Source organism: Onthophagus taurus, chromosome 2 (genome assembly GCF_036711975.1).
Source record: "Onthophagus taurus isolate NC chromosome 2, IU_Otau_3.0, whole genome shotgun sequence".
Taxonomy (NCBI): domain Eukaryota; kingdom Metazoa; phylum Arthropoda; class Insecta; order Coleoptera; family Scarabaeidae; genus Onthophagus; species Onthophagus taurus.
Genome location: NC_091967.1, coordinates 24,746,631 through 24,773,038, shown reverse-complemented (window position 1 = coordinate 24,773,038; position 26,408 = coordinate 24,746,631). Strand labels below are relative to the sequence as shown.

The following is a 26,408-nucleotide window of genomic DNA, read 5'->3' as shown; positions in this document are numbered from 1 at the left end:
TGCAGTTTTGTCTAGTTTTCTTCTCTTCGCTTGTAATTCATCATCATATTCACTATACTAACAGAACTGTCGCTGTTATCACTATCGATTATTAATTAAAGTATCCTCTTTTTAATGCAAAAATGCAAAATTTTTGAAATGGTCGATCATTTCAAAAATTTTGCAATTTTCGCCGAAAAATTTTAATAATTCGTATAAAATCGATTTCTTGGAATATAACATGGCATCCGAAAGATCAAACAGTATTTTAATTATCAGGAAGTTTCTTGTTTTAGATTTATTTTTGATAATACTAGCCATGAATGTCTACGAACTTATACTTAGAATCTATAGAATATTTAGAATAAACAATGTAGACTGATTAGCAACCTCACCTTCGTACGAAGATGCAGAGAGATGAATGTGACGCTGACATTTCTCAAAATGAAGCACCTCATCGACTCAGCTGCCGTAGACGTAGACGAATACGAAAGACCTGCTGAACGTACAACTACTAAGTGAATAACTATTTCGACTACACCTCAAAATTTTTTGTTTCATATCCAGACAAGACTAGGACAATGTGGGTAGGATAATCATAGAGAAGGCAGAAGGAGACTTCCAAAAAAGCCGAAAGGCACAAATCAAGACATTCGAGCCTTTAAAACGTCGAACTTAGAAAAGAACATCGATCGTTTCAATGAAATCTGATCCAGAACTCTACTGACAAAAGAAAAAACGGCGATACCAAGAAGAATTATATGTGAAATAAAGGCAGCCATTCGGAAGATGTAGGCAGCAAAAATTGGCACCAAAAATTGAAGACATCTGTTAAGATATAGCAGCAGTGTTAAACACAACTATACTATCAAACTCAACTTGGCAATTGGTGGAAAAAAAAGCTTTACATAGTATAAGAGAGAACACCGACATAGTAGTCCTGCTAACAGACAAAGGTTATGCCATCGTGGTAATGGACAGAAGAATACGAGAACAAGATGGAACCAGATAGAATCCAGACTCCTACGAGAAAATTTAAAAAATTCCCTATAAAATAGTTAGGGCGATGAAGAACTTAATTTTATTTAATTGACGGATATCCTACCGCCGGAACATAATAATAAGCATCGATAATTTCGCTATAAAATTAATTTCTTGAAGGATCCTTGTGGAAATATTACCAATTATTAATTAAAGTATCCTCTTTTTTATGCAACAAGCCGTTTTGAAAAATCACAGTTAGTTTTTGAGAAATAAATTTTTGAAATGGTCGACATTTTTTTCGAATTTTGCAATTTTTGCCGATTAAGTTTTAAAATGCGTATAAAATCCATTTCTTGGAATATGAGTTTGAAAATTTCCAGAAGTGTTAATAAGAGTGTCCTCTTTCCAATAAACCAACACGACTTGAAAAATAAGTTTTAGTTTTTGAGAAAACAATATTTGAAGATTTGATAAAATTTTCGATGTTGCAGTTTTCATCCATAATTTCGCTATAAAATTAATTTCTTGGAGGATCCTTGTGGAGATGTCACCAATTATTAATTCAAGTATCCTCTTTTTTATGCAACAAGCCGTTTTGAAAAATCACAGTTAGTTTTTGAGAAATAAATTTTTGAAATGATTGACAATTTTTTCGAATTTTGCAATTTTCGCCGATTAAATTTTAATAATTTATATAAAATCGATTTCTTGAACTATGAGTATGAAAATTTCCCAAAGTGTTAATAAAAGTGTCCTCTTTCCAATGAACCAACGCGTTTTGAAAAATAACTTTTAGTTTTTGAGAAAACAATATTTGAAATTTTGATAACATTTTCGATGTAGCAATTTTCATCTATAACTGGCAAAATTCGCTATAAAATTAATTTTTTGAAGGATCCTCGTGGAAATATCACCAATTATTAATTAAAGTATCCCCTTTTTAATGCAAAAAGCCGTCTTCAAAAATCACTTTCAGTTCTTGAGAAAAAATTTTTAAAATGATCAACCATTTTTTTGAATTTTGCAATTTTCGCCGATTAAGTTTTAAAAATTCGTATAAAATCCAGTTCTTGGAATATGAGTATGAAAATTTACAAAAGTGTTAATAAAAGTGTTCTCTTTCCATTGAACCAACCCGTTTTGAAAAATAACTTTTAGTTTTTGAGAAAACAATATTTGAAGTTTTGATAAAATTTTCGATGTTGCAATTTTCATCGATAACTTGCAAAATTCGCTATAAAATTAATTTCTTGAAGGATCCTTGTGGAAATATCACCAATTATTAATTAAAGTATCCCCTTTTTAATGCAAAAAGCCGTCTTCAAAAATCACTTTCAGTTCTTGAGAAATAAATTTTTGAAATGATCGACAATTTTTTCGAATTTTGCAATTTTCGCCGATTAAGTTTTGAAAAATTCGTATAAAATCCAGTTCTTGGAATATGAGTATGAAAATTTCCAAAAGTGTTAATAAAATTGTCCTCTTTCCATTGAACCAACCCGTTTTGAAAAATAACTTTTAGTTTTTGAGAAAACAATATTTGAAGTTTTGATAAAATTTTCGATGTTGCAATGTTCATCCGGTCGAAGGGGATGCCGAATATTCGGTATACGGCTTTTCGCAAAATCACTATCCGTTCCATCACTACTGAAAACCAATACAGCGTTCATCCATGGCTTTCACAAAATTTTTAATGAGGCCTAATTTAACATATATTATAACGGTGGTGTTTCTTTTACATTCATTTGTTCTAGAATAAATTGATTCCGATTTGGCCACACTTTTTGTACACATATTTTCCAGTTATACTGTTTATATTTTATCAATTTAATTAGAACGGTCTTGGGGGAGCCTGTAACCCTTAAAGGACATATCCCCAGGTGGCTGATTGGAGAATGCTTCTCAGGTATGAGTGGTAGGAAGGAAATACCTTATGTTAGAGGCGGCTGAAACAAAAGTCAGGTCATGGATGCAAAAAGAACTTAGATAAAACTCAATTTGACTTTAGGAATAAACTTGGCCCCACAATGTAAAGATGTCTGTATAAATCCATCGATTATGAAAATTCGAATTCTCGTAAAGTAAAAAAATTTGCTAATTATTCCTTTATTTTCGATTGCCTTATAGAGAAGCAAGCAAGTGATGGCAATCGATTAAGGAACGTCCTAGATAAATTCGCTGGCATCGGTAAAACGGGAACCAACAGGTGGACGCAGACTCGAACGAGTTAGTTCCTATTCATTGATTACAAGTGTTACAACATTGATTAATATTAAACGTGAAAGTTTTATATTATAGAGTCATAGATTAAACTTAAGCTAATCACCAACAAGAATCGATTTTAAACTGTATTAACCAATGTATATCTGCAGTGCTTAAAATGTAATAATCATTTATTTTTTTTAATTAACAATTTAGCGGGGATACAATAATATGAAACTTTACTGTTTATATTATCCCACGAAATAGTGAGCTAGACTCTTCTTCTTTGTACACTCTACGTTCATGCTTTTCCATAATAGCATCAAATTCAGAGAGTAACTGAACTATTTTTCAGAAATTACTTGAAACAACTTAAGTTACTTTTTATAACTTTTCAGGAAACGAAAAAAACATTTCATATAAAAACTATTACTTTTTAGAAAATTTTAATATGTACTTTACAAACCCAGGTTTGTACTTTATGTTTTAATAAACTCAATGATAATAAATTCAATGTCAAAAAATTGACTTAAGTTGCTTCTCAAATAAACAAGTACTACTACATTTATGAATTCAAAATTTTATTTCACACGAATATGATCGTCTTCTACCCATTGAAGCAATGTTTTGATATTTTTAAGTTTTGTTTCTAAGATTGGTAAGTTATCGTTGTAAGTTTTTTGTTTTGGCAATTCTATCTTTGCTGTTTTGGGATGAGTCAGTTTAAAGGTGTTTGTTTTTTCCAAATGAATCCATTAATATATTCACTGACCTTAACAACGCCAGGATTTGTTGCTTTATGAACAAAGTGACACTGAAAACGGATTTCTTGCATTTCTAGAATGTTTTTCAGTTTCATCAGGAGCTATGTAGTATTTTGATCACCAGCTTTTATAATCTATGATATCTTCTGTTGCAACTTCCTTTATAGTAAAAGCGTTTTTGGCACTAGAAGTTATAATAAGTTCAGTGAATATATGGCCATCATAAACTCGGTCAAGTTTCCGTAAGCTTCTTTTAATCACTCCAAAATCTCTGTCACAGGGCAAAAAAGAATGTCGTCGCAAGGGGTAATACTGCTACACCTTTTGAAGCCTTCCACTTTCAGTTAAGCCCATGCATGCTCTTATTATGCAGTAATTCTTGTTTTGTCCTGGACAGTTATCAGAAAACAATCGGAGTTCTTTTACATCAAAAGAAACATACTTTTTTATATACTCCATTATGAATGTAATGACTTCATTAGGGCCTTTTGCAGCTACACCCTCATGGTAAATATAAAAAAAGGATTTGTTTGTCTTTAAGTCGTGAATACAGAACATACTTACATTTAATTGGGGATCTGTGGCAGTTGTAGATTCTGCATGTAATCAAATGCCATAGCTGCAAGATCTCGTCGTTCTTTACATTCTTCTGCAGTCGTTCTTAAAGCATTGTAGAACTTCTTCGCTCGTCTTTCATTAATAAGCTGTTCAGCAACAGCGGCTCTTTTTGCATTATCTCCTAGAGATGGACTCGTGATTTTGAGGGTTAATTCCTTACACTTGCTGCATACGTCTTCTTGGGGACGGCCAAAATGCAAATGAAAATTGTCATGACAGAACTTAATGTAGTAACTTAATCATTTGTAACAAAAACAACCTAGGTCGGCGACTTATGTTTACTGTACATATGTGTATGGGATAAACAAACGTGTATAAAAGCACAGCAATGGTTCATCCAGAGAGAAACGAATCAAGCGACGTTGCTAGATCGTTGGACACTACAGCAAGTCTCTTTTAAGTTCAAGTATCCATCTTTTTGTTTAACTTTGTAGAGTCTGTCCAAGATATACGAGGTTAATATCTCTACATATTGCTTTGGAAACATTTGGTTTAGTTTCGCTTACGTACCAAACGTTGTCAAAGAGGATATCTAGGAAAACTGCTGAGTAAACTTTCTTTTCATGCAAACCTAGATCAATGGTATGGTTTATTCCATTATACTATATATCCGGTTATCCGACATATCCATCCGGCCATTATGGTTATAATTTCCGGTGCATTTCTGAAGTGATACCCTACATTGCTACATTATTGCGATATTTGAATAAAAATGAAATTAATAAGAAAGCTGATAAGATATGTATGTCAACTTATTTGAATGAAGCAATTCTAAAAAGAGGATACTTTAATAATTGGCGATATTTCCTCAAGGATCCTTCAAGAAATGAATTTTACAGCAAATTTTGAAAGATATCGATGAAAAATCGTCGTAAACTTTATCAAAAATTTAAATATTGTTTTCTCAAAAACTAAACGATATTTTTCAAATCATGTTGGTTCATTGGAAAGAGGACACTCTTATTAACACTTTGGGAAATTTTCATGCTCATATTCCAAGAAATCGATTTTATACGAATTATTAAAATTTAATCGGCGAAAATTGCAAAATTTGAAAAAATGTTCTATCGCTTCAAAAATTTATTTCTCAAGAACTAAAAGTGATTTTTCAAAACGGCTTTTTGCATTCAAAAGGGGATACATTAATTAATAATTGGTAATATTACCACAAGGATCCTTCAAGAAATTGATTTTATACCGAATTTTGCAAGTTATCGATGAAAATTGCAACATCGAAAATTTTATCAAAACTTCAAATATTGTTTTCTCAAAAACTAAAAGTTATTTTTCAAATCGTGTTGGTTCGTTGGAAAGAGGACACTTTTATTAACACTTTGGGAAATTTTCAAACTCATATCCCATGAAATGGATTTTATATGAATTTTTAGAACTTAATCGGCGAAAATTGCAAAATTCGAAAAAATTGGCGATCATTTCAAAAATTTGTTTTTCAAGAACTGAAAGTGATTTTTCAAAACGGCTTTTTGCATTAAAAAGGGAATACTTTAATTAATAATTGGTAATATTTCCAGAAGGATCCTTCAAGAAATTAATTTTATAGCGAAATTATCGATGAAAATTGCAACATCGAAAATTTTATCAAAACTTCAAATAGTGTTTTCTCCAAAAATTAAAAATTATTTTGCAAAATGTGTTGGTTCATTATAAAGAGGACACTCTTATTAACACTTTGAGAAATTTTCATACTCATATTCCAAGAAATGGATTTTATACGAATTATAAAAAGTTAATCGGCGAAAATTGCAAAATTCGAAAAAATGTTCCATCACTTCAAAAATTTATTTCTCAAGAACTGAAAGCGATTTTTCAAAACGGATTTTTGCATTAAAAAGAGGATACTTTAATTAATAATTGGTAATATTTCCACAAGGATCCTTCAAGAAATTAATTTTATAGCGAAATTATCGATGAAAATTGCAACATCGAAATTTTTATCAAAACTCAAAATATTGTTTTCTGAAAAACTAAAAGTTATTTTTCAAATCGTGTTGGTTCATTCGAAAGAGGACACTTTTATTAACACTTTGGGAAATTTTCAGACTCATATCCAAAGAAATGGATTTTATATGAATTTTTAAAACTTAATCGGCGAAAATTGCAAAATTCGAAAAAATTGGCGATCATTTCAAAAATTTCTTTATCAAGAACTGACAGTGATTTTTCAAAACGGCTTTTTGTATTAAAAAGGGAATACTTTAATTAATAATTGGTAATATTTCCACAAGGATCCTTCAAGAAATTAATTTTATAGCGAATTTTGCAAGTTATCGATGAAAATTGCAACATCGAAATTTTTATCAAAACTTCAAATATTGTTTTCTCAAAAACTAAAAGTTATTTTTCAAATCGTGTTGGTTCATTGGCAAGTGGACACTTTTATTAACACTTTGAGAAATTTTCAGACTCATATCCAAAGAAATGGATTTTATATGAATTTTTAAAACTTAATCGGCGAAAATTGCAAAATTGGAAAAAATTGTCGATCATTTCAAGAATTTATTTCTCCATAACTAAAAGTTATTTTTCAAAACGGCTTTTTGCATTAAAAAGAGGATACTTTAATTAATAATTGGTAATATTTCCACAAGGATCCTTCAAGAAAGTAATTTTATAGCAAAATTATCGATGAAAATTGCAACATCGAAAATTTTATCAAAACTTCAAATATTGTTTTCTCAAAAACTAAAGGTTATTTTTCAAAACGAGTTGGTTCATTGTAAAGCGGACACTTCTATTGACACTTTAGGAAATTTTCATACTCATATTCCAAGAACTGGATTTTATACGAATTTTTAAAACTTAATCAGCGAAAATTGCAAAATTGGAAAAAATTGTCGATCATTTCAAAAATTTATTTCTCAATAACTGAGAGCGATTTTTCAAAACGGTTTTTTGCATTAAAAAGAAGATACTTTAATTAATAATCGAATGTGATAACAGCGACAGTTCTGTTAGTATTGAATGTGATGATGAATTATAAGCGAAGAGAAGAAAACTAGACGAAACTGCATCAAGAGATTTTATATATCGTATTGGGATTATTACAATGAGGTTGCAAGTCCTATTGGATTTGAACTTGATTATTATCTGCAGTGTCCAATACCTAAAAGAGATATAAATTCCTGTAAATGGTGGAGTACTAAGTAATTTTTTTTTCTTTTTATTTATTTATTTATCTTTCACAATAAAACATTTGTGTATCCCCTAATATATTACAATACATTGGTAAGCTAATTAACAATAAGGTATATCGTTCCCCACAATAGATACTTATGTATCTGTGTTGTGAGTTCGCAAACTAGCAAGGTATTATTCCATCAGAGAACATACATATCCTGGTAGCTACTACAAACAAAAAAAACGAACAACTCTGCCTACATCAACAACCAACTGAAACAAATGAAATCCTGTTAGAGGCGCCTCGGGAGTTTCAGAGGAGCTAGGGAGACAGCCAAAGTCGATCACATCATACACCGAGGACACATCAGCGTCACTGTAACATTGCAAAATATTAAAAGTCTTAATTTGTTTTATCTCTCTTAATGCACTTGGAAGGAGGTTATAGTGCTTCAATGCACGGTACAGATGATAATTTTTATATACGGTAGTATTCACTTTTGGCAGTTTATTTAATCTGTTAGCATGTGATCTTGTATTATATTCATGATTGATTTCCGTATAAAGATTCCTTGTTTTATGAACGTGAATTAAGCTTAATATTATGTATCTTTTTTGGGCGGTACTACTATCAGTGTCATTATACAGTCTATTTCTGGAAAAGGTCCGCAGTTTATTGTGCAGTATCTTTATTACGTATTTATTTGTGTTTTCCAAAATTTTCATGTTAGCACTATACGCTCCAACCCACATAACAATACCATAATCAATCTGAGACAGTACCATAGTGTCATAATAGTAATAGGTTTTTAATATCCCACCAAAGCCGGATATGCAAAAAAATGGCCGGATACCGGATAGTTGCCGGATATTCGTTCCACCACTACTTCTCTGTGTAAGAAACAATGCATATACACAATTTTCGCATTTCTTTTCTTAACAAGGCCACAAAATCCTTTGATCGAACCCATCATAGATGGAGCTCCATCCGTACAAATCCCTACGCAGCAGTTCCACGACAAGTTGAATTCTTCTAAATACGAATTAATGCTGTCATATATATCTTGGCCTGTTGCGCGTCCACTTAGTTCTCTGCAGCACAAAAGCTGATTTATTATTTCATGTTCATAGATGAAACGAACAAATCGTATTAAGTGAGCTTTGCCACTTATATCAGTAGATTTGCCAATTTACAACCCAAAACTTCTTCCGGATGCTAATTTAGTAGAAGCTTATTTTTATAGATAGATATAGATATCTTGTGACATATCTTCAATTCTTCTCTTGACTGTATCATCCGAAAGAGGAATTGTTGCAATTTCTTTCTGTGTCTCAGGACCAAACATAATCTTTACAATTTCCAAACACGCAAGTAAAATAAAAGTTTCTGCTTATACTGCTACTTTTTACGACGATATTTGGACCTTGTCGGAAACTGTAACTGTCTTCTGAAAATGTTTTGTTTGTTCTTTATTTGCTTCTAATAATCTTTTAAAATTCTTCTTATTTTTAGATGATAAATCGCTGAGACACCCTGTATATTGTCTAAAATTTTGCAGAAAAACCTACATGAATTGCGCAGGAGACCACCTAACTACAAACAGCAAAGCCAAATTAAATGTAAGAAACAAAAGAGCTACAAGCACAACAAATTGTTTCTATTATATTACAACCAATCATACTTTCTTAGCATTTATCTTATTGTTATCATATCAATATTTATAGTTTTTACATCGTTCTGCTCTACATCATATCGAACGTAAATTTTTCCAATTCTAAAAGATAGCACATATTCTACTATAATAATATTCTTAAATCTTAATTCGAGCGACTAATAGAGGTACATTCATTAGTAATTGGTTCTGAAAGAGTTTTACTTTAAAACTTTCTAAAAAGTTTTTATCGTAAAACTTAATAAGTTCTTTTACTAATTAGATCTAAATTCAGAATCAACTTTTTAAGATAAAATGGAAAGTTTTCAGAAAATTTACTTTCAATTTCGTTTTTATAAACTCACTCTCTTAGAAAATAATAAAAAGAAAAGTTGATGTAATCTCCTAATTTCTTTTGAGTGTGTATAAAAGGATTTAATTTACTTAAAATAAGAAATGGTATGATAAGTTTTGAAAGACCGAAAATCTTTCAATTTAATTGAGGTAAGTATCAGTGAACTCAACCTCCCTTTATTTGGACATACAAAGAAACAAAAAATTAAGCCTCTTTACCACGTCACCAAGTCAACATTAACTGAAATGAAGAAGACAAGGAAAAAAGAAATAAAAGTTAAGAAGCGGGAGGTATCAACAGCAGGAGCAGGAGAAGAAGAAGACGATGTCTTCTCCTGTCGGTGACGGTGTAGAGTAAAGTAGGAAGGAAGAAAAAAAAATCTTCCACACACAGACGGTTCGCGACAGGCGCTAACTGAAGACAACAAACGGGAGAAGTGCTCAGAGACCAGTTTTCCTTGAGACCCCCGGTCGAATTGAGCGATTGTTGAGAGACCACAGAGTGGCGACTCACCGGCGCTTATACGTTTCTTGGTACGGATCGGTTTTGGTTAATAAACGATTTGCATCCGATCGTTGGTTGTTGTTAAAAGTTCAAACGGAGCGGGTTTTCTTCACCGTCTCCACCGCAACCATGGAATAATTATATCGAAACTGTTAAGTACAACTGTAACGGTTTGTCGCGCTATGTTACGCTTCCGACTGACGGCTTAGTGCTCCTTGGATCGGTTGCTCTTCTGGGTGGCTAAAGTGGGTTTCCTCTTCGGTGAGAGGAGATGAAGATTTAGTTCGGGGAAGTCTTGTGTTAATTTTTGCGATCTGTTTCCGGTAAGAAAAAAGTTAGATAATAGTAATTAAATCTTTAAAAAAATTTAAAGTTCCTATGTACAAGTAAAGAAAATATATCAAAGTATAAATATGGGAATTATCTCAAAAACGATGTATCGATAACACAGTGCAACAGCCATTCTGGGGGGTGAAACATTTTAAGTCAGGGTGAAAGTACTAGGTCAATATAATAAAACCTCCAAAGGGTTTGACGTTCCCAGGTCAAACTTTTTTTTTATGACCTTTTATATTTCTTTCCTTATCTTCATGTTTGTTTGCTCAGTTTTTCAGTTATAACTCAAGAATCATTGATGATTTCTCATTGCATTCTTCAGCAAAGATTAAGGCTTAGCTAAGGCTTAAATAAATAATTTTCATTAATATGTCCATGTAAAAAATTAAGTTGAAATAATTTTATCGACTGAAATCTTCAAAAAATTGTCAAATTTCGAAAAAAAAATTATCTAGAATTGCAACTATAAAAGAGTATTCTAATATAAGTATATAGTAATATAGTAGTACTATATTAGAGAGAGAGAGAGAACAATATTTATTTGGAATATAAAAATAATAACTATAACAAATACGAATAAATAAAAAAAAATACATATACAAGGTAATTCAAATTCGACCCCCATCATTGGGATCTCAGAAACCATAAGAGATACAGAAATGGTTAAATCATCATTTTTCAACTAAGTTTTTGGATCTAGCCGTTTTAGTTTTTAAATATAAGATAAGTTTAAAAGGGAGACCTGAGACCTGAGTATTCCTGCCCGAAGAGTATTGATTTTATGAAAATTAACAAAAATAAAGCCAAACTTAGTTTAAAGAAGAACAAAGTTTGTAAACAAAAACTTTCCAAAGTTCATAAACATTTCTCTAGAGTCTACGCCTTTTCGATGGTGATTGTTCTGGGCTAGTGTCATCGCTATCGCAATCATCGCTGTCATCAGTTTCTAAGCCACACATAATGTCAACTTGTGACTCCATTGCTGACCCTTCTGCAACTTCTGGAAATTCTTCATCATCTGGATAATATATGTCTTCGAAGACATGTCTACTCCACCAGCAAATTTCCGCAAGTATTGCACTTGGCAACTGTTTTCCTCTGTATCTGTGATTTGTTTTTTTATTAAAATGAGTTTGAAAAAAAATTTCATAGATATTACCTAATTTCAAATGGCATAGCAACTTCATGGTAGCGTTCGCCTTGTTCATCAGATTCAGTGGAGAATTGTCTGCTGAAGTAGTCCAGATGATGATGTAAATAGTGAATTTTCAAGGACATGTGGACACCAATTTTCGAGAACGATGTTAACATCCTTGCGACAGAAACATCGTAGTTGCTAGAACGATACTTTCCCAACAAGCCTTCTATTACTTCTTTAATTGCCTTCCAAGCAACCAATTCAGCCTCAATCAAAATATTGCTGAATGCGTCACTTTTAATAAGCTTTCGTATATATGGACCATTTAGTACGCCTGATGGAAAAAATGAATTTATTGCGATCATGAGAAATATGTTTGGAAAAGTTGGAATTTTCCACGAAATTGAACAAATGAATGTTATTGTAACTACCTTCTTTAATTTTACTTTCGCTGAGTCTCGAGTAAATTCATTTCAAACACAAGAAAACTGTATCTCGTCGACAGTTTTGATGAAATTCTTAATAATTCCAAGTTTAATGTGCAGTGGAGGCAGCAATATCTTCTCTTTCGGCACCAGAGGTCCACGAATAATATTGGCCATTTCTAACCTGCTGTGCTCTCTATGTTTCCATTCGTGGCAGGCATATTGGTCTCCGGTATATCTTGTCTCCCAATTGCACAAAAAGCACATATATTTTATATAGCCGCTTCGAAGACAGCAACGCAATGCAACAACTTTTAAATCGCAGCATATGCACCACATATATTTAGCGTAGTTAACCATTTTTAAAATATGTTGTAGTGCATCATATGTTTCTTTCGTTTCTGTACTATACACGATTGGAACCGAAGGTTTTTCATTGATTTTATGCAGCAAAACCGCTTTCAAGCTGAGTTTTGAACTGTCAATAAATAATTTTCAGTCACCTGCTTCATATTTTATTTCCATTACGTTTCTGTCGCAAAGATGTTAACATCGTTCTCGAAAATTGGCGTCCACATGTCCTTGAAAATTCACTATTTACATCATCATCTGGACTACTTCAGCAGACAATTGGCCACTGAATCTGAACAAGGCGAACGCTACCATCAAGTTGCTATGCCATTTGAAATTAGGTAATATCCATGAGATTTTTTTTTTCAAACTCATTTTAATAAAAAAAAAATCACAGATACAGAGGAAAACAGTCGCCAAGTGCAATACTTGCGGAAATTTGCTGGTGAAGTAGACATGTCTTCGAAGACATGGATTACCCGATGATGAAGAATTTCCAGAAGTTGCAGTAGGATCAGCAATGGAGTCACAAGTTGACATTATGTGTGGCTTAGAAACTGATGGCAGCGATGATTGCGATAGCGATGACACTAGCCCAGAACAATCACCATCAAAAAGACCTAGACTCTAGAGCAATGTTTATGAACATATACTTTGTTCTTCTTTAAACTAAGTCTGGCCTTAATTTTTGTTAATTTTCGTAAAATCAATAATCTTCGGGCAGGAATACTGAGGTCTCCCTTATTTTTATATTCCAAATAAATATTATTCTCTCTCTCTCTCTCTAATATAGTACTACTATATTACTATATACTTATAGTAGAATACTCTTTTATAGTTACAATTCGTAGAACTCTCGGGTAAAGACGTTATTTTTCAAAGAGAATTTTTTTTTTATCGATATTTGACAATTTTTTGAAGATTTCAGTCGATAAAATTATTCCAACTTAATTTTTTACATGAATATATTAATGAAAATTATTTATTTAAGCCTTAGCTATGCCTTAGTCTTTGCTGAAGAATGAAATGAGAAATCATCAACGATTCTTGAGTTATAACTGAAAAACTAAGCAAACAAACATCAAGATAAGGAAAGAAATATAAAAGGTCATAAAAAAAAAGTTTGGCCTGAGAACGCCAAACTCTTTGGAGGTTTTACTATACTGGCCAAGTACTTTCATCCTAACTTGAAATTTCTCACCCCCCAGATAATGACCCCGAAAATGTTCCACAGTGTAATTGATAAGATATGTATATATATTCCGTTTTCCTTTCTCTGCACACACAACGCATCTAAAAATATTAGTTTAGAATATTATTTTATTTAGAAATTACAACATTTTTAGTAGGTTTTTGTTTTGTAGTAGGTGGTATAATGGCAGGAAAGTGCCTTTCCACAATTCTTGATACTTTGGGAGTTCTTGATCTTCTTCTAGACACTTTATCTAATTTGGCGTATTTTTCAATTATTGTTTCTGCTAATTCAAGTAGAAAACCCAATCTTTTCTTTTTTCCCCCTAGTTTCTTGTAAATATGAAAACTGTTCAATGTTGTGATACTTGAAAATGTTGAAATATTTTTATGTAGTATTTCCTAATTCTGGTTCGTGTAGTACTGTAGAAATGAAGGCACTGGTCAGAGAGATCAACCCCTCCCATTTGTTGGTTGTAATCAAATACACAACTTAGTTTTTGTATTTCCGTATTTCGTTTCGTAACTGTTCTCATCGTGTTATCATGTAAAGTGCTTATCATCAAAACGTCTTTCTTGTCTCTCCACTTTTGTACCATTTTTCTTCTATACATTGCAATAGTTTCACCCTTGTTTAGCTTAGTTTTCATTACTTGTGGTAACCCTTTTCTGTTTATTCTTATAGTGCCAATACAATCAGTTCTTCTTCTTATTAATTAGTCAACTAGATCAACACTACTGTAGTAGTTGTCTAAAAATAAGCAGTGACCTTTATCCAGTAAAGGATGAGCCAACTCAAGAACCACTTTACTTGTTTTGGGTTCATTAGCGTATTTGTTGCCATATGCAGTATCAGCACCAGTATAAAATAAAAAGTTGTATAAATAACCAGAGGAGCTTTCACAGAGAGAAAACAACTTTATGCCAAATCGTTTTCGCTTGCTTGGAATGTACTGTTTCCAGCCTAATCGACCTTTCCATCCCATTAGTGATTTGTCAATAGCAATGTTTTTTTCTGGTATATATACAGTCATAATCTAAGTCTAATTTTGCAAGTTTTTGGTTTGGTAACGCAGTATCTATGGTAGAATTATCCACAAAATGTAAAAATTTCAATAACAAATGAAATCTTTTTTCAGTAAAAATACGCAGAAAGAAAGGTGTTTCAATTGATTCACGGCGGCTGAAATAGAGTTTGTATTCAGGTTTCACAGTGATACTTTGTAAAATCAAAAATTCTAAAAAACTTCTCATTTCTTCTATATCTGTTTCTTTCCACATTTTCACTCTACTTTTTTCTTTCACATTATGAGTGGCTAGATACTGATCTGCATACCTGTTTGTCTCGCGCACTACTACGCTAAAATTAGTTTAGATGTTGCAGCTGTACACCACTTGTTGATGTAAAAGGAAATGGAGGACGAGGTATACCATCATTTGTCCACGGCATATCTAACGGCGTATTATAGTCACTTATTTCCATTTCCTCCGAATCATCACTTATTTCAGACGACATTTCTTCGTCGTCCAGCCCATCAGACTCTTCTTCTGATTCGTCAGAACTTGTAAAATTTTCAATGTCGCTTTCATCCTCGGAGCTTGACATGATTTTTAGACTTTTTTGCAATTTCACTCACTTCGAAAGCTAGTACAACAAGACAAAACAAGTATATGAAAATGTCTAACAACAAAACCAAGAAGCGGAAAAAAACTGCGCAGGCCTATTCTTATGATACACCCCTACCATACAGTGCACCGCAGTCGAACATATTCGGCATATCCATGAAAGGCTACATTAAAAACTTCATGGCGAATATATCCGTCATAGCCACCTAGCTATACTTTTGAGATGCGTATATATCCGTCATAACCACTTGCATACGTATTTGGAAATGTGTAACACCCACAAGAACACCTAGAACTTTCCAAAATTGTATCTAATTCATTTCAATGGGAGGAACTAAAAACCGCGCGAAATATTAACATATTAGTCATGGAACTCTCAATAATTTTTATCACAAGCATTAATTTTTCTCCTAAGTGGTGTAAATTTTGGAATGTTTATGAACCAAAGGCGCAAAATTGTTATTTAAAAAGATAAATGGAATATTAGTTGATATGCTAATATTCTTTACAGTTCTGAAAAAAGTTTTAAATCAAAGTTTGCAAATTTTAATCATTTTTTTCCTCGAAGACTGCGATACTTTTTTTATAACGTAGAATATTGTGCCGATTCTGAAACTGTTTTCAGTTTTTCTCCATCACGTCCAGTTTTCGAGATATACCTAAAAATGTGGAAAATCGTAAATTAAAAAACATGGTAACGGTTCATGTTCAGTATATTTTTTATTTTGCATAGTGTGCTTCTATAGCTATATGGACATGAAAGTAGAGATCCAGACGAACATTTTGAGGTGTTGATAGCATAAATCTGACTCTCCGTTATTTTGCTACAGCCTGAAACAACTCAACAAAATCAAATTTTTTAGCACCTTTCCCATACCGGAGATATTGTTAATTTACAACAATCGTGCAAAATTTCATTTTTTGCCATTTTCACTGTATTATTGAAATATTATTACGAACATTTTTTTTTAATAAAGAGACTCTTCCAGACACTAAGTATAAACGTTAAATTCACTGAAATAAATATTATTATTTTTTAAATACAACAAACAATAACATTCCTGGAAAAAGTTTTTAAGAACTCGTGCGTTTACCTGTTAGACCTTTTTTGGCAAAAGAAATTCTCATTGTTAAGAAACAATCACTTTCTGTGAAAAAGTGTTTTTTAATAATTCCACTTCTTCAAACCATGAATGTGCAATTTTGCCATTTGACAGAAAACAGGTTTAAAGATAAATTTCAAATTCTAATTGTATGCTTACGTTAAACAAAAAAGTTTAGGTGAATTTTTTTACCGTAAAAATGGTGTGTTTAAAATACCATAAACAAAAGTTTAATATTATAATATATCCAGTTTTTTCGAAGAAAAGTCATTCGCGATTTTGGCAGACCAAAAAATAATTAAGTTTGTTAAATTCGTGACAAAAAGCAGTTTATTCATAGAAATAAGGATAATGGAAGTCCGAAAAAGTAATCTTTATTATACAGGGTGATTCACATAAGAACCTACACAGAGCAGGGACATGTAGAAGATAATAAATTAAGATGATTTAACGCAACTTACCTCTATACTAAGTTGTACATCTCAGGAGTTATAGGCCTTCAAAGTTGGCTCTTGAATTTTTAAAAAGTTTAATATCTTGGTAATACATTAAGCTAGAAAAACCAAATTTGGTGTACGTTATGAGTGTACCAAGGGTATTAATTGGTAGCAAATTGAACTCAATTGAGGCATTTCATAGGGTTGATTAAGGGTGATGGTTTTGGCGAATTTAATACATTACTACTTCATTTCATGTGGAATTTAATTCTAAAACTTCTCTTACCCGTATTATTTTTTAAAAAACTTTGTCATTTTCATAAAAAACTTAAATAACTAAAGACACGTATTTCGTAATGTTACTTAAAATAAGAGAAAATTTAGTAGTCGGCTATGAAATTGTACGTCAAACTTGACGACAAAGTTATAAAGTTATATTTGACGACAATGTTTTTTCCATCTTTTCTCTATCACCTTTCATTCTTGAGTTATGATCGATTTTAACACCAAAAGTACCCAATTTTGACATTTTGGGGATTTTCTCTCTATCACCTGAAAATCATTACATCTAAACTAAATTTGTTTATGGATGATGTCTTCTTAGTTGACAATAAACAACTTATTCCTAAAAAACTTTTCTCCATCACCTTTCATCCTTGAGCTATGATCAATTTTAATACCAAAAGTACTCAATTTTGATATGTCGGTGATTTTCTCTTTTTATCATTAGAAAATCATTATAACTAAACCAAATCTGTTTATGAGTAATGTCCTTTTAGTTCATAATAAACAATTTATTCCTAAAAAACTTTTCTCTGTCACCTTTCATCCTTGAATTATGATCAAATTTAATACCAAAAGTACTCAATTTTGATATTTCGGTGATTTTCTGTTTATCATTAGAAAATCATTATAACTAAACCAAATCTGTTTCAAATTCTAATTGTATGCTTACGTTAAACAAAAAAGTTTAGGTGAATTTTTTTACCGTAAAAATGGTGTGTTTAAAATACCATAAACAAAAGTTTAATATTATAATATATCCAGTTTTTTCGAAGAAAAGTCATTCGCGATTTTGGCAGACCAAAAAATAATTAAGTTTGTTAAATTCGTGACAAAAAGCAGTTTATTCATAGAAATAAGGATAATGGAAGTCCGAAAAAGTAATCTTTATTATACAGGGTGATTCACATAAGAACCGACACAGAGCAGGGACATGTAGAAGATAATAAATTAAGATGATTTAATCAATTTTGACATTATGAGGATTTTCTCTTTATCACTAGAAAATCATTACATCTAAACAAAATCTGTTTATCAATAATATCTTTTTAGTTCATAATAAACAATTTATTCCTAAAAAACTTTTCTCTGTCACCTTTCATCCTTGAATTATGATCAAATTTAATACCAAAAGTACTCAATTTTGATATTTCGGTGATTTTCTGTTTATCATTAGAAAATCATTATAACTAAACCAAATCTGTTTATGAGTAATGTCCTTTTAGTTCATAATAAACAATTTATTTCAAATAAACCTTTCTCCATCACCTTTAATTTTTGAGTTATGATCTATTTTAATACCGAAAGTACTCAATTTTGACATTTTGGTGATTTTTTCTTTATCACTAGAAAATCATTACAGCTAAACCAAATCTGTTTATGGATGATGTTTTTTTAGTTCATAATAAACAATTTATTCCTAAAAAACTTTTCTCCATCACCTTTCATCCTTGAGTTATGATCAATCTTAATACCAAAAGTACTCAATTTTGATATGTCGGTGATTTTCTCTTATCATTAAAAAATCATTATAACTAAACCAAATCTGTTTATGAGTAATGTCCTTTTAGTTCATAATAAACAATTTATTTCAAATAAACTTTTCCATCACCTTTAATTTTTGAGTTATGATCTATTTTAATACCAAAAGTAGTCAATTTTGACATTTTGGTGATTTTGTCTTTATCACTAGAAAATCATTATAACTAAACCAAATCTGTTTATGGATGATGTCTTTTTAGTTCATAATAAACAATTTATTTCAAAAAAACTTATCTCCATCACAATTAATTTTTGAGTAATGATCGATTTTGATAACAAAAGTACTCAATTTTGACATTATGGGGATTTTCTCTTTATCACTAGAAAATCATTACATCTAAACAAAATCTGTTTATCAATAATGTCTTTTTAGTTCATAATAAACAATTTATTCCTAAAAAACTTTTCGTCATCACCTTTCATTCTTGAGTTATGATCGATTTTAAAACCAAAAGTACTTAATTTTGACATTTTGGGGATTTTCTCTTTATCACTAGAAAATTATTATACCTAAACTAAATTGGTTTATGGATGATGTCTTTTTAGCTCATAATAAACAGTTTATTTCTCAAATTACGTACAATTTCACAGCCGACTACTGAATTTTCGATGATTTTAAGTAGCATTAACAAGATACGCGTCTTTAGTTTTTTGAGTTTTTTATGAAAACGACAATGTTTTTTAAAAAATAGTAAGAGTAAAAAAAGTTTTAGAATTAAATTCCACATGAAATGAGGTAATAATGTACTAAATCCACAAAAAGGTTTAAAAAATCTGCCAAAATTTAGGGAACCATCACCCTTAATCAACCCTTTGAAATGCCTCAATTGGTCTCAACTTGCTACCAATTAATACCCTCGGTACACTCATAACGTATACCAAATTTGGTTTTTCTAGCTTAATGTATTACGAAGATATTCAATGCTTTAAAAATTTAAGACCCAACTTTGAAGGCCTATAACTCCTCAGGGGTACAACTTGGTATAGAGATAAGTTGCGTTAAATCATCTTAATTTATTGTCCTCTACATGTCCCTGCTCTGTGTCGGTTCTTATGTGAATCACCCTGTATAAGTGAGAAAAAACAAATTTAAACCTAGAATTAGAGTAAATGAAACCTAAAAGCTATAAAAACTACTCATATTCTGAATCTTCATCCATGTTCGGTTCAGGAAGCCTATCTTTTAATTTTTGGTTAAATTTTTATACATCGTAGAATGCATGGTGAACTGCTGGAATAATGCCGCTTTTACACATCTTTTGCAAATCTTTATATTTCAAAGCACTGATTGAAAGGGATTCACTAAAGGCTTTGTTTGGATCTTCCATTTGTTGATGTCGGGCTCTATTCCTTTTCACATTTTCTTCACACAGTGAAGGCTTCTTAAAAGAAGTTTTATCAAATATTTTTGTCTGCTCATCTTTGCTGTAATGCAGCCAGCAGACGCTTCCCAAAGGAATTTTTATCTTCGTCTTCGTTTTAAGGATTGGTCGCCTTTGGTCAGTGACCAACTCTTAAAATCAATAAACTCGCTGAAAGATAACAGTTTCACCTCGTATGGTCTTGGATTGAGTCTTGAGTCTTGTATGAGCTGGGCCCATCCCTCTGGAATATGAACGGGAACAAATTCTGAATTTTTTTTAATTTTTGAATGTATGGAGTCACTAAGTTTTAAGAGTAGGATGTTTGGTAACAGCATATAGACACATTGATGCAAAAATCAATTTGCTGACCTCCACATTCATCTGACATCATCCGAACCTGGGTGATTGAGGGATGACTCATAATCAGAGCCACGACGTTTCGGGCTGTTGATGTCTCCATCTGTATAGAGCAGCGAACAGGTTATAGCGTAGTAGTAACATGCTTCTATCGAGCACATCAATGTGCCGCAACGTAACGATACTGGTTGAATGCTGGCCTATGTAAAATTTGGGAGGGTTCTCTGCGGTGCAGCATTCAATACGTGTTTGGCCGATTGTCCGACTAAAACTCCACCAGTGGCGTGGTATACTATATGTGGCGTGATGTGGTCCATGTGGCCCGAGTCTCTACCATAAGGCGACGAGCCGCCAATGAGTTGCCTGACAACGTCGCGGCTCTGCTCATAATGTATTCAAAAATACATGTGGATATTTCGTTGGAACCTCTGTTCCCTTGTGTTTCATCCCATAAGTTACAAATAACTTCTTGGTTACCGAGGTTATGGTTAAATTGTCAATTTCCGCATGTAAAATATTTGACCTGCAGTACTTTTGGGAGTAGTGAGTACTGCCTGCAAATCAAAATTAAAGGACAAAACGTCAGGATTTTCTTAGGCAGCAATCTTGTCGTCGCTTCTACACTTTCTGGCATCTTCCTTTCTATCGAGATGAAATTTATGAGAATGTTCTTGCTCTTTTTGTTGTGCTTCATCTGAATTAGAAAATGCTTCACAGTGTTTACAGGCATCTTTCTTAGGCCTAAAAATCCCAAATGATACTCTCAAAATATACTTCGATGCTTCGCAAGAGAAGCAGGTTTTATTTTGTCTGTTAAGCATTTTTCTTGGTATAACCTGTACATTATGAAAACATTAAGATTAGCATCCAAGTAACGTTTGTTGCTTTTCTTCCTGCAATAATGTGATTCAACAGTCGGGAAAGAAACAATGAGATCGCGTATGAATTGTTCTTCGTGAGATGGCATTTTATTATGAGGAGTATGCTTACTACGTTTGTCTGGCGACATAAACCCTTCCGAGCTTTTTTTCGCCAAACAGCTTTTTATAAATACATCTGTGACATTCAATGTACTCATGAAAATAAATGTCCTCCTTGAGTTGGTAAGTTTCCTTGTCGTTCGGTTCTTTGTTCCCTGATCTACGTGTCTTATTAGAAAATGTCTTTGTTCATCCAATGAATCATGAATTTGGCGAAGTTCTTCAGGAAAAATGTTTGAACATTTGTGTTTAACTCTGCCTGCGCAAGGTGACGGTAACATAGGATTCGCTGAATGAACAATGTTTTGAAATCCGACGTACGAGACGTTTTTCTTTTCTAACATTTTTTTTCCACATGGACATTTTTCCTCTCTTCTTTTTTGGAACAGTTGACACTAAAAATAAGCAAAATATGAAAACAAGAAAACAGTGTGAATAAAAGCTACTATTAAGATTAAGAATTAACAAAAAATCACATTATTGAAAAAGGAACCTATACCTGGACACAGAGAGTTGTTATTACACTTACCATTTTCTTCATTGGAAGCTTTCACTTCTTGTAGAGCAGTTGTTTCTTTTTTTTTCTTTTTAGGATTATTATCCTTATCTGACTCATCTTCAGCTAAAGATGTAGAAGAAGGTTTGTAGTCAGTGGAATCTCGTTTGCCTCACTTTCGTCTGGGTTTGCTAAAAATATAAAAAAATATAATAAAACTTACCCTACATACCTAGCCAAAGAAAACCAAAATTTATCATATCTTATCAACTAAAATAACATACCTGGTACAAAAAGAACATCCGTTGCTGAGGAAGGACCAGTCCCAGTATCATCTAAAATGTGCTAAATTATATTATACCATAAATTATACTTACCTTCAGCTGTGATGTGCTTCACAAGCTTAAGTGCCTCATCTAAAATTCGTTTTGTTCTGTTTTTCATTGTGGTGTTTTCACTTAATATTAACCAATTTTCACAAAATAACTAATGTGTTTGAACAAACTTTATTGAAACATAACCTGGAAGTTGCAACAAATGTAAACAAAGTAGGTTCTAAGACCAAATCACGAAAGTGTTAAAACCTGTAAATCCTGAAATGCCAAAAGCGCGAATGTGACACATTTGATATTTTGGTTTAAACAAAAATTCTCGTTTTCACATACGCGATATTGGACCCCTCTGTCACTCCGTCTTGCTAAAATATTTTAGCACATTCGTGCTTTTAAATCATAGAAGGTTGGATTTCCTACCGCTTTGATGCCCAAACCCCGAAAGTGTCAAAATTACACATTCGTGGTTTTAGCATAAAGGGGACGATATTAGAACCTTATTCTGCTAAACAGTTTTTTTTTGAAATATTTGTTGGTATAAAAGGAAATATTTAGTTCTTCTTGAGACACTTCAGTGATCTTTCGTTTAAGAAAATAGCAAAGTGTTGTAAAAGTTTTGTTAATAATGGCTAGCAGCAGCAGAAGTTTTGAATGCAAGAACAATCCTGATTTGTTCTGTTTTATTTGCGGACAATACATTATTGGGATGACGGGACGACCAATTATAACTGTTATAAAAAAGGCGTATTCTCATTATTTTGGCTTTGCTTTGACGAATTTAGACAATTTAGACACCCAGCTTCGTATGTCCGAATTGCGGTATAACTTTGAATAGATGGATGTCGGGTGAATCTACATCTCATTTACAGTTTGGTATTCCAATGTTATGGTCACAGATATCAAACCATTCCGATTGCTATTTCTGTAACATAAACCTGGACGGCAAAAACAAAAAAAACTTTAGTTTATCCTAATGTAAGATCAGCCAAAAAGCTGATTCCGCACAGCGAAACTTTACCAAGACCAAATCCTCCTGACCGATTAATGCAATCCAGTGAAAGTGATCAGAGTAAAGGAGAGAGTGAAGATATGTCATCTAGCTGCGACTATGATGCCAAAATAAACCATAAACTGTCACAGAAAGAACTAAGTGACTTTGCTAGAGATCTGAAGTTGTCGAAGATTAATAGTGAGGTATTGGCATCCCGCATTTATCGAAACAGAGGCGAAGCATTTGTACAATTTTTACGAAAGATCAAGGTATATGTTATTGTAATAACGTGCAGAGACTGTTTGATGACTTGAAAATAGATCATAACCCAAGTGAATGGCGTCTTTTTATCGTTATCGTTATTTTTAAACAGTCTTAAAGCAACTTTACTTCATAATGGAAATACTACCAACTATTCCACTTGCTCATGCCGTCAATGTTAAAGAAACATATGTGGGCATATCAGAGGTTTTGACTCTAATTCAGTATAACGCATTTGAATGGAAAGTTTTTGCAGATTTAAAAGTAATTGCCGTAGTACCGAAGTTGACTGGCCTTCTAGAGAACATTACGATACTGGTGCTTTCAATGTCTTAAATAAGCCTCTGGTGAGACCAGCATTTGTAATATCACCTCCACTACACATCAAAGTGGCTTTCATGAAAAACTTTGTGAAAACGTTGAATCCAGAAGCCCCAGCATTTAAATATCTCACCCAGCTCTTTCCACAACTATCGTACTAAACTAAAAGAAGGCATATTTGTTGGCCCTCAAATAAGAAAATTAATAAATGACAACGAATTCATGTCAAGATTAACAACAAAAGAAGCAACGGCGTGGATTAGCTTCAAACAAACCGTCCATGGATTTTTAGGAAACCATAAGGATGAGAATTATCGCGAAACAATTTCCAACTTATTGCACAATTACGAAGCCATAAATGCAAAATGTCGCTCAAAATCCATTTTCTCCATTCGCACTTAGATTTTTTTCCAAGCAATGAACAAGGCGAGCGGTTCTATCAAGACTTAATGACATTGGAAAGACGTTATCAAGGTTACTGGGACGCAGGGATGATGGGAGATTATCTCTGGAGTGTTATCAGAGAAATCGACCCAAAGACATACAAAAAATTGTCGAAAAGTAATCATATCCCGCACTATACTAACAATAAGTAAAGTAGAATATATTAAACATAACATTTAATTCCATAAAAGTTCTGTAATATAAACCTAGATAATGTAAATAAAAAGACAAAGAAAAGTTTGGTATCGTTTGTAAGATCAGCCAAAAAGTCGAGTGCGCATAGTGAAACTCTGCCAAAACCAAATCCTCCTGACCAATTAATACAATCTAGTAAAAGTGTAAAAAAAAGTTATGAGTAAAAGTGACAGTGGAGAAATATCATCTAGCAACGACTGCCAATAATAGTTATTTATATTACAAGTGAGCTAGAAACATAATTACTGTACGAGTGTGGAAAATTGCACGACGAGGTCGTATACCGAGTCGTATAATCACACAAGTACTGTAATTATGCTCTAGCCCACGTGTGATATACAGCATTTTATCTACCACTGCTAAAAATTACTAAAAAATCAATTTCTTTAAAAAAGTCTATTTAACATTTATAAAAATATTTTGAAATGATTGTTGACAAGTTCAAATTGTCAGTTTCAACAGCATGTTCATCATCTGGAATAAGTGTTTCGAAATATAAAAACATAACAATTAATGTTTATAATAAATAGTATGGTTTCTCTGTAAGTAGATAGCACTTTTTCTTTTGTATTGTTGCTCGTTTCAATAAATTTAGTCTGTTCTGATTAGGCTAAAAATGCGTCACGTAATGAAACCAGTGCGGTAATGAACTTCATTACGTAACTCAAATCACCTCAAATGAGTGTGGTAATGATGACTTATCCAAGCAGTCGTAGATAAATTTTATTTACTTGATATGCTTAATGTTCAACATTTACAACAGGTAAAATAATATTGATTTCAGTGAATTTAATGTTTATACTTAATGCCTGGAACAGTTAAAATACCTCTTTATTAAAAAAAAATGTTCGTAATAATGTTTCAACAATACAGTGAAAATGCCAAATTTTGCACAATTTTCGTAAATTAGCGATATCTCCGGGAAAATACGTTCGACCATGGTGTCCAATGCTTCGATATTTAGAGAATTAACTCTTCTACAGGATAGAATAACAAACTTTTTTGTACCTACATAATTCTTTTTTGTTACAGTGCGATTAAGTGAAAAAAAAATGGGAAAAATGTCAAAAAAAATGATTTTGTTGAGTTGTTTTAGGCTGTAGCAAAATAACGGAGAATCCGATTTATGCCATCAATACCTCAAAATGTTCGTCTGGATCTCTACTTTCATGTCCATACAGCTATAGAAGCACACTATGCAAAATAAAAAATATACTGAACATGAACCGTTACTATATTTTTTAATTTACGTTTTTCCACATTTTTGGGTATATCTCGAAAACTGGACATGATGGAGAAAAACTGAAGACAGTTTCAGAATCAGCACAACATTCTACGTTATAAAAAAACATCACAGTAATCGAGATTTATCTTGTAAACTAGTGTTATTATTATAAAAATGATGATGAAATTTTATAAACTTTAGAAACGTGGCTTAATCAATTAATAGGATTTTTTTAATCTACCTAAAACTTTGAGGTTATCAATCCTTAACAATCCAAGTTAGAGCTATAAACAAGTTAGATAACGTCCAACCTATAGCTATAAAAGACATCGTCATTTAACGGTTTTTTATAATTGAAAATTGAACAAAAGAGATATAACAAAGAGAATAGAAGATTAATTTTTTATTTTTATTATTTTTAATTTATAATTATTAGTAATAATAATAATAAAATAAATTTGAAATCTGTGGTTATAATTATAATTTAATTGATAAAAAGATAAGTTACACCATCAATTCTATAATTTCACTGCAATAGGATCTAAATTAATTGTTTTTGCGTTAAATAAAGAATTTATTTTTTGGAAAATGGTTATCTAAGTATTTGTGAATTTTGAGACTATCGTAGTTTAAGTTAATACTTGAGGTAATAAGCTACTAGTAAACATAGTATAGTTATATTCTCGAGAATATTCTCGATTTTGAGAATTTTCTGAGAACAAGCTTTTAAATACAAATACACCTCGGCAAATTCAGTCTAATGGCTGTAACGTGGCATGGTTCATATTTATAGAATTAATTACTATGAAGGACTT

The 26,408-nt window shown here is 32.0% G+C and overlaps 1 protein-coding gene across 2 annotated transcripts in view; it reads left to right on the top strand.

The window, feature by feature from the left end:
• LOC139429074 (uncharacterized) overlaps nt 1-26,408 on the top strand; it is a 93,266-nt gene that overhangs the window by 43,223 nt on the left and 23,635 nt on the right. Inside the window, exon 1 of one of the 2 annotated variants that reach the window (XM_071194549.1) lies at nt 10,095-10,519. The exons of the other annotated variant lie outside the window; for it this stretch is intronic. The gene's annotated coding sequence lies outside the window, so the exon portion shown is untranslated. Of the gene's footprint in view, nt 1-10,094; nt 10,520-26,408 lie in introns of those variants that run through there. 2 annotated transcript variants of the gene reach the window in all.